At 34.2% G+C, this 8,690-nt stretch overlaps 1 pseudogene; it reads left to right on the top strand.

Annotated features, from left to right (window-relative positions):
- The first annotated feature begins 1,529 nt into the window (after nucleotides 1–1,529).
- Nucleotides 1,530–1,853, top strand: LOC141419453 (acidic leucine-rich nuclear phosphoprotein 32 family member E pseudogene; annotated as a pseudogene).
- Nucleotides 1,854–8,690: the final 6,837 nt, after the last annotated feature.

Raw genomic sequence — 8,690 nt, 5'->3', positions numbered from 1 at the left:
ACAGAACTTTCTCAAAAGAAGAAATTCAAAAGGCCATAAAATACATGAAAAAATGCTCACCGTCTCTAGCCATAAAGGAAATGCAAATCAAAGCCACATTAAGATTCCACCTCACCCCTGTTAGAATAGCCGTCATCAAAAACACCACCAACAACATGTGTTGGCGAGGATGCAGGGAAAAAGGAACCCTCCTACACTGCTGGTGGGAATGCAAGCTAGTGCAACCACTCTGGAAAAATATTTGGAAGTTTCTTAAAAATCTAAACACAGATCTGCCATATGATCCAATACTCACGCTCTTGGGGATATACCAAAAGGAATGCAACAAAGGTTACTCCAGAAGCACCTGCACCCCCATGTTTATTGCAGTGCTATTCACAATAGCCAAGTTATGGAAACAACTAAGGTGGCCTAATACTGATGAATGGATCAAACAAATGTGTTACTTGTTCACAATGGAATTTTACTCAGCCATGAAGAAGAATGAAATCTTATCATTTGCAGGTAAATGGATGAAACTGGAGAACATCATTCTGAGCAAGGTTAGCCAGGCTCAGAAGACCAAAAATCATATGTTCTCCTTCATATGCAAACTTCAGATCTAGGGCAAATGAAGCAATGTGGTTGGACTTGGATCACATGACAAGGGGAGAGCACATACGGGAGATGTAACAATAGGTAGAAAACACGAAACATGAAAGCATTTGATGTCCCCACTCCAGAGGAGCTAATACAGAAACCTTAAAGCAACAGAGGTTAGCATGAGAAGAGGATCAGGAACCAGTGTAAAGATCAGTTAGAGATGAATCAACATGGGTTTTAACACACGTGTACACGAAAGCAATGATAGGAATATTTCTGTATAGCTATGCTTAACTAGCAAAAACGTTTTGTCTTTCTTATTATTGCTTATGTCTTTTCTTCAACAAAATTAGAGATAAGGGCAGAACAACTTCTGCCTGGAAGTGAGGGGGGAAGGAGGGAGAGGGGAGGAGAGGGGGGCAAGGGGAGAAATGGCCCAAACAATGTATGTACATGTAAATAAATGAATAATTAAATAAATAAATAAATTGCAATTGGCTTTGTATAAAAAAAATAAAAAATAAAAGTGTCATTCAGACCTTCAATTTCCCCATTGACACACAGGTAGCTACTAAAGACTAACTCTGTCACCTCCTCCAGGGTTCTGTTCCTTAACTGTAGGTTAATCCTTTTTTTCATCTCCATCTCCACCTCTGTCTCTTCTGCTACTACTCTCCTTCTTTCCCTTTTCCTGCCTTTCCACTCCCCCAATCCTGAAAAAATTTAAAGGCCTGGAATTGAATGAAAAGAAACACAGTTATAAATGCCCACTACTACCAAATAGGTATAGGGGAAAAAGAAAAGAAAAACAAATGGTATTGAAGAAGTTGGGACTCTAGCTCACATGACCCCATCTCCTTGTCCACACACCCATACACACAAACACACACACACACACACACACCTGCCATTCTTGTCCCTTCAATGGCTGCTTAGAGACCACAAACATGGAAAATTACAGAGAAAGTATTTTTGAGTTACTGCAGCAAATCACATACTTAGAGGGATTTGATCAGGAGGATAAGGGAGCACCAGACTTGAAAGAGAAGGATGACGAGGATGGAGGGGAACATGAAGAACATGAGGAGGAAGATGAAGCTGGTCCACCTAAAGGATATGAGGAGGAGGAGGAAGAAGAGGCAGAATCAGAATTGGGAGAGGGTAAAGAGAAAGTGGGCCTCTCCTGCTTAAAGAAAGAAGAAATCCAGGATGATGATGATGATGATGACTTTGTTGAAGAAGGGGAAGAAGAAAGAGAAATGAAATGCTAAAGATGATGGAGAGGAAGGAGATGACTAGATTATTCTAATATCAAATACTCTAGTGACCCTGGGTGTGCAGTAGAGTGATCACATCTTATTTGTTTCTTCATGTATGATAGCTATCCCTAACAGAAGATAATGTGTAACATTTTATAGGAAAAGTATGGTTTCATTATTTTTGCCTTACCATCCCAATTAAGATTTACTAGTTTGTTAATGATCATATTGTATATAGGGATAAATTTTCATTAATCTCCCATTGTGAAATTCTTTAGCAATGTATTTGATACCTTAATTTTTCTAATTCAGGCTCACTATATTAGACATATTTGGCCGTTAATTAAAGCATGGTCGCTTTTACACAGGTGTAGTTTGATGCATTTTATTCGTAAGATTTTAAAGTTATTTATAAGTTAAGTGAAAGTCAGCTGCAATATGAAAGTTCAATAGCCTCTTGAATGATAAGCTGATTATTTTTTTAGAGGAGATTCAGAGATCTTTGAAGGCAATGAATTTTTTTCTGGGTATTTGGGAGCTTTTTTGTCACATAAGTAAGTTTGGAAGTGAAGCAGAATACTAAGGATTCTATTCAGCAGTGTAGCTCATGCATTTTGGGGAGGGTCTATTCAGTAATATAATTCATGGATTTTATGGTGACTGATAAGATTTTGCTTATACTATATCTAGAGACATATAGATGAGCCTTTTCTTCAGCACCAGCAGATCATGACATGCCTTGGATGGTTTATCTTGTTTTAGGTGTGCATTCTTTCTTCTCAGAAATTTTACAATGATAAACTACTCACCTTGTTTCATTCTCTTCCCTCTATTCCAAAAGAGAGTTAAGAAATTCATGGATATCCAGAAGACCTTCAGTTTTATACCTCAGCTACATTTTCAGACTTGTCTGGGTTTTAAACAAGCAAATTGGAAGAAATGGAATATTTTCTGAAATACGATTATTAATGGTACAGTTTTATGCAAAAAGCTCTGCTTACTGTAAGTCTTTCTTGGTTGACAGCATGGAAGATCATATTAGTAGGAAAAAGAAAAACAGGGAAGGCTTTGGGAAGTAGCATTAACATTTTTCAAAAGTGGAATTGCCTGTTCATAATGAGATGGTCAAGTCAAATTTTTAAGTTGATTTCTCAAATGATTTGGATACCAACCTTGTGAAATATCTATAATGTTTTTTATTAGAACCTTTAGTTTTTCTTCCTGTAGTTTTAAAGCATTACCAAATGGAGGATTTAATTGAACTCTGGTAAGCTTGTGAAGAATATTTGACACTAAATCTATATTAATATTGAGATTTCTTTTCAAGTGGATGTTCACTGAAAATGGAAAAGTATTTGGGATACATGTGGTGTATGCCTCCTTACATATAGTTGCTTAATAAAATTTAAAAGTGAACAAGTACATCTTCCTTTTTGTCATGCAGGCTCCATGTTCAAGGTAATCTTGGCCACCTAAAATATTTTCCCCTTTGTTTTGTATATTGTGAAATTTAAAAAAAATCAGCAAATTATTGAAGTTATGTTTTTCTATGAGGGTACACTTTAAATTGCTGAGCATAGCACTGCTGCTACTTCTTTTTTAGTTTAAGATTTATGAGTTGGTATTTTTGGCAGTAAAGGTGTTTGAATTTGGGGTCTGCTAAATGACTTGATGTTTTGTAATAAAACTAAGTTGTTTGTGGAGAAACTAAAAAAATTATACAACTGACTGAAGTAAAATTTAGTATTGGGGGAATTAGAATCTTCAAAAAATTAATAACATTTTTCTCTGAATTTTAACAATTGAAATGTTTTGGTCCCTAAGAATTCTCATTGCTCACCTTACAAATTACAAAATGCTTATTTTTAAAATGAAATCTGTATATTGACTTGCATATCAGTCATCTTAGTGTGCAATCAAAATTAAAGTTCTTTAGTTCATAAACAACACAGCTTCTAGATAATTTTTAAGTATTACTTAGCTTTTTGGGTGGTATTTTCATGCAAATAAAGCAAGTGTGGGTTTTATATTTTGTAGAAGTTTTGGGTCCTGTTTTAATGCTCTTCGTATGGCAGTATGTATATAGTGTGTTAAATTGCTCAAGAATCTCTCTTTAAAAATTTTAAAGTTAATACTGTTGAGCAAATGTGTTTTGAATAAAGCCATGACAGTGTTAAAAACAAGTAGGAAAATGCAGTACTCCTGATCATTCTTCTATTGTCTCTGACTAGTCCCTGTTTTTTGTGACTGCTATAACTTAAAAGTTTTTGCAAATGAATTGCTTCAACTAAATTAAACATTTGTTATAAAACATGACTGTCAAAATATAGAAGACAAATAAAAGCAAAATGACAGAGTTCAAAAACATAAGAGAAAAACAAGAAAATTAAAGTCTTATAAGCTATGATTGAAAACACAATATGGTTGATTGGCTTAAGGGAATCTTAGAAACTAAAAAAACTGAAAGTATAAACTTCACCAACTTTCATAAACTTAATATAAAATACATAAAAGGAAGATCTAATTCATGCATAACAGTGATATCAGTATAAAGTGATAACTAAAACACACGTAGCACTGAAGTAGTATTACTCAACTGATGAAATTGTAGTTCAGTTAAGCTACTTGTGAAGGTTGTATCACCAACATTGACAGAGCCAAGGTTAAAAAACACAAGGCCATCTGCTTTCAAAGTACACAATTTTTGTACCACATTTCCTTTTATATTTATAGGAGTCTCACAAGCCTTAATAGTTTACCTGACCAGAGACATTTGCTTAGGTGGTTTTGCTGTAACTGAGAAAGGTGAAGAGGCAGAAAGGTATAATATCTATTCTCATCTATCAGAGAGATTATAGTCAAACCCATTATCATATAACAAAGGAAAAGTTAACTAGATAAAAGTATAACAAGTATATTTCACCTAAGTTTCATGTGGCAGAGCAGTCTTCAGCAAAGAAGATGCAAAGACCCAGGGAAAACTATTTCATGCTTAGGCTTAATCCCATATAGAAATATAACTTGGAAAAACTGTATAATATAATGATAATTGACTGAGTTGGGAAGCCAGACAAAGTCTGTACAGTCTCTTCTTGTTCTTTCTATGCAGCATTCCTTCTTCCTGGGTACAAACAGAATCCCTCTGAAATGAGGGTCATCAAGGGAGAAAGATATGGGAAGTTGGTCATCTTTCTAGGTTTTATGGCTTGGTTTGGGGGAGAGAGAATCTAGTTTCTGTCACCTGACCTAGGAAAGAGGAATTGTCTTATATTTCTTGATTCAGGGGATAAAAAGTGGTATGGTACAGAAGGTACAAGAAAATCAAAGGGACATTACACCTGAGACCAATCTCCTTCATGGCAAAATACTCAGCAGCATACTTTCAAGTACTGGATTCTGAGCCTGAAAAAAAGATTAAAATAATGTCAGACAAATGAGTATATTTTCATCTTTGCAAACACTAAAATATAAAATTTTTATCTTCCCTAAAGTGTATGTGTGTGTATTTAAATATAATTCATTAACTACAGATAATATAACACAAATTGGACCCACATGCCCACTTAGTAAATCTTATTCAGTGAACTTTTCTATCCCAAAGAAATGGGGAATACTCAAAGGAGTGTTCCTATTAGTAAATTCAAATGCTTCTTTTCAATAACCACAGCACTGTTTTTATGATCCCATTTCCTGGTTGCTTCTACCAAGGTACTCATTCACTCTCTCAGTAACAAGAGAATTTAGGAATATATGAAGTGATGTGCTAGAGATCATTTGTACTTAAATGCTACCTCTTTCATGTGTAATCAAAAGAAATGAAAAACTGAAGTGGGTATCTGTGAGAACATTTTGTTGTAAAATAAATATACTAAGATATGTCTACTCATGGGATTTTAAATGACTTATTGTTTTTAAATATTGACATTCTTTTCTCCAAATAGAGAAACCAGCCATTTATTGCTATTCCTAGATCCTTATAGACACTAAGACTATTTGACCAGGATGAGCAAAATTCTGGAGAAATGTTTGGGATAAAGGGTTAGGAGTGCAGACAAACTACAGACAAATGACCATTGAGGTAATAGGTAGCAGTTACTTTCCACAAAAACCATGGCCCTTTATATCTTACATAACAATTTTTTAGTTTAATAAGTGATTTGCACAGCAATCTCATGTGTATTATTTCATTTAAACCTAGCCAAAATACCTTCTAATGAATTTGAATATATATTACCACCTATTCAAAGTAAAAATGCAGTTTTAATGGTCAGCTCAAATTTTCTTCCATTAGATAGAATTTTGTTTACTTAAGAAAACATCTTGATAGGTAGTTTTATGTAGAAAATGAAGTCATAAAGAGTGAGAAAAATAACCAATTACTTTTTCTTAAAATGTCAACAATAATTTGGAGGTTGGATAAAATAGAAAGTAAAGAATCAAAGCAGAGAGAGGTGGGAATGAACAATGAGTTCAGAAGCTGAGCTTAAGGGCACAAAATGCACAAATTGAAATTGCTGATTGAAATGGTCAAAGATTTCATAAGGATAAGAGCATCTTTGATTCAATTTTTAGTTGTTTTTTATACTTCAGGTATTGTTTCTCCCATAGATTGTGTAAGCTTATTTTAGGGAGCCAAGGCATTAAAGTACTGTCCAGCATAGGGCCACATTTCATAGAAAAGGTATGGCACACTTACAAATGCAAGATATTTATATATAATTTATTCTGTAAAATCAATACTTCTATAGATTTTGATACTAAGAGAGGTTCCAGTGTAACAACCTTTAAAATTAGTTTCTTGACATGTTTCCCTAAACTGGTCAGGATTAAAGACACTAATGACTGTATTTCTAATAGTAAAAAGAGAGTGTTGACAGTCCATTGCATGATTACACAGTAAATATACTCTAAATATTACCAGATGGTTCATCAAATTCTTAGAAACCTCTGGACTTCTGAGAGATCATGCATTTGATATCTTAGAAGACATTTTGTCAAAATAATAAGTATAATAAGAATGAATGGTTATTCCTAACTATGCTGGAGAATGTGGAAAAATAAAAAAAAACATTGAGCTCAAAGATTCAAATTCCCACAAAAGTGTTCTGAAAGTTTATATGCTTATCCTGAAAGAAAACTTTACCTATAACCTCAGAGATGTGATTACTAAAATTCTATAATCACATACCACGTGTCTCAATAACAATGAAAATTGAATTCCTAACTTCAAATGATATTGGTCATTAAACTGATGACATTGATTATAAAGGAATGCAGTTTTTTTTAAGCAATGCCATTTGCAAATTTTATAACAAATTAACCAGTAAAAGCAGCTGTTTACACACAGGGTAAAAAGCCATCGAAGGCTTTTTCTGCATCTGTTGAGATGATCAAATGGTTTTTGTCTTTGCTTCTGTTAATGTGGTTTATTACGTTTATTGATTTTCGTATGTTGAACCACCCCTGCATTCCTGGGATGAAGCCTACTTGGTTTTGGTGAATAATCCTTTTGATGTGTTGTTGAATTCGGTTTGCCATTATTTTGTTGAGGATTTTTGCATCAATGTTCATTAAGGAGATTGGCCTATAGTTCTCCTTTTTGGTTTGCCTGGTTTTGGGATAAGTGTAATACTGGCTTCATAAAATGTGTATGGCAGTTTTCCTTCCCTTTCTATTTCGTGGAACAGTTTAAGGAGGGTTGGTATCAGTTCTTCTTTAAAGGTCTGATAGAATTCATCAGAGAATCCATCAGGTCCTGGCCTTTTCTTTTTGGGAAGACTCTTGATTACTGCTTCAATTTCATTTTGTGTTATAGATCTATTCAGGTGATTAATTTCCTCTTGGTTCAGTTTTGGATGATCATATGCATCTAGAAATCTGTCCATTTCTTTAGGATTTTCAAATTTATTTCACTATAGGTTCTCGAAGTAGTCACTGAAGATTTCCTGGACTTCCATGGTATTTGTTGTTATCTCCCCTTTTGCATTCCTGATTCTACTACTTTGGGTTTTTTCTCTCCTCATTTTAGTCAGGTTTGCCAGGGGTCTGTAGATCTTGTTTATTTTTTCAAAGAACCAGCTTTTTGTTTCATTAATTCTTTGTATGTTTTTTTTAGTTTCCATTTCATTGATTTCAGTTCTTATTTTTATTATTTCTCTCCTTCTATTTGTTTTGGGATTTGCTTTTTCTTGTTCTACTAGGAGTTTGAGATGTATCATTAGGTCATTAATTTGGGATCTTTCAGTCTTTTTAATATATGCACTCATGACTATAAACTTTCCTCTCAGGACTGCCTTTACTGTGTCCCATAGGTTCTGGTAAGTTGTGTTTTCATTTTCATTGACTTCCAGGAGCTTTTTAATTTCCTCTTTTATTTCATCAATGACCCATTGTTCATTAAGTAATGAGTTATTCAGTTTCCAGCTGTTTGCATGTTTTTTGTCTTTACTTTTGTTGTTGAATTCTACTTTTACTGCATTGTGATCAGATAGTATGCATGGTACAATTTCTATTTTCTTATATTTGCTGAGGCTTGCTTCGTCCCCTAGGATATGATCTATTTTGGAGAAGGTTCCATGGGCTGCTGAGAAGAATGTATATTGTGTAGAGGTTGGATGAAATGTTCTGTAGACATCAAGTAGGTCCATTTGCTCTATTATATATTTTAGATCTTGGATTTCTTTATTGATTTTTTGCTTGGATGACCTATCTATTGATGATAATGGGGTGTTAAAGTCTCCCACAACCACTGTGTTGGCGTTTATATATGCTTTTAGGTCTTTCAGGGTATGTTTGATGAAATTGGGTGCGTTGACATTGGGTGCATACAGATTGATGATTATTACTTCC

Source organism: Castor canadensis, chromosome X (assembly GCF_047511655.1).
Source record: "Castor canadensis chromosome X, mCasCan1.hap1v2, whole genome shotgun sequence".
Taxonomy (NCBI): domain Eukaryota; kingdom Metazoa; phylum Chordata; class Mammalia; order Rodentia; family Castoridae; genus Castor; species Castor canadensis.
This window is presented reverse-complemented; position numbering and strand designations above follow the sequence as displayed.